This window comes from Grammomys surdaster, unplaced genomic scaffold, assembly GCF_004785775.1.
Source record: "Grammomys surdaster isolate TR1022 unplaced genomic scaffold, NIH_TR_1.0 126066, whole genome shotgun sequence".
Lineage (NCBI taxonomy): Eukaryota > Metazoa > Chordata > Mammalia > Rodentia > Muridae > Grammomys > Grammomys surdaster.
The window spans coordinates 2600978-2602197 of NW_021620876.1; positions in this window are offsets into that span (position 1 = coordinate 2600978).

The window sequence follows — 1220 nt, forward strand, 5'->3', positions numbered from 1 at the left end:
CCGCGGCCCCGCCCCCCCCCCCCCCCCCCCCCGCCCCCCCCCGAGGGAGAGAGGAATGAATACCAGAATGAGCAATGAGTGTCAGTAGGAAACTAACAGAAAACTAATTATGTAGAAATGATTATGATTGGCCTACAACATATATGTGAAAAATTGTGGAAGGGCAAATGATTAACCAAGAATTAAACTAGATAAAAATTTAAAAGGCTCAGAAGCAATAGAGACCAGAGAAAGATACCAGTAGTCACTTCAAAGAGGTAAATTAAGCAGCATTTATATGCACCTCTAAATGGTTGTTTAATCATAAGGACACCAAGAAAACATGGTATACACATCAGTAATATATTTTACCAATTGGTGAAGTTCAGGGAAATTTATTTTAGCTCAAAGCAAATCATGTTCTAGACGCAGGTAAAGAGAGAAACAATGGGAAAATAAAATATGATTATACATTTGATTAAATCACATCCTTTTTGCTAAATTTTTGTTACCTTAGTTTTGAAAAAGTCAAAGCTGGATAATATATGAAAAAACTATGGATATGATCTGATGTGAGAGGAAGACATACAAAGAAGCTTTAAATTGGTTAAAAAACCTAAAGATAGCATATATTACTAACTAGCAAGTTTGCTGTGTGGAATGGGGTCCTAACTGGATGATAAATGACAATAATCAATGTCAAGTTTTTTGGCCTTCACTGTTTTGTTACTCACAAAAACAAACTGTAAAAATATGCATATTGATAATAATAAAGAAAATATAAGCATAGAAGAAGAACAAACTATTACATGACTTTGTACAGAAAACCTTCACAAAACTAACTACTTAAATAATAGGAACACAATAATAATAATAATAATAATAATAATAATTAATAAATACCATACAAAATGTAGGCTTTAAAAAATAATATTTTTACAGCCAAAGAAATGAAAAGAAGCCATGAAAAATCTAGGGAAAATAGAAACAAAAATTGGCAGATATAAATGAATTTCAGTGTTAGGGTTAGAGGGTGAAGTGGCTGTGTGGAGCTTGTGTGAAGCCTTGGTATTTCTTAGGGGGCCACATCACTACGGTGAATGGATCATAAAGGCTCAGCTTTCTTCAGTGGCTCAATATGGCTGGATTCATCATTTGACAGCATTCTTTAAAGTGGTGGAGGAGAGCTCAGTTGGAGGAAGTATTGGATGCATTTGATGGAAAACAATGTATCTTGTCCC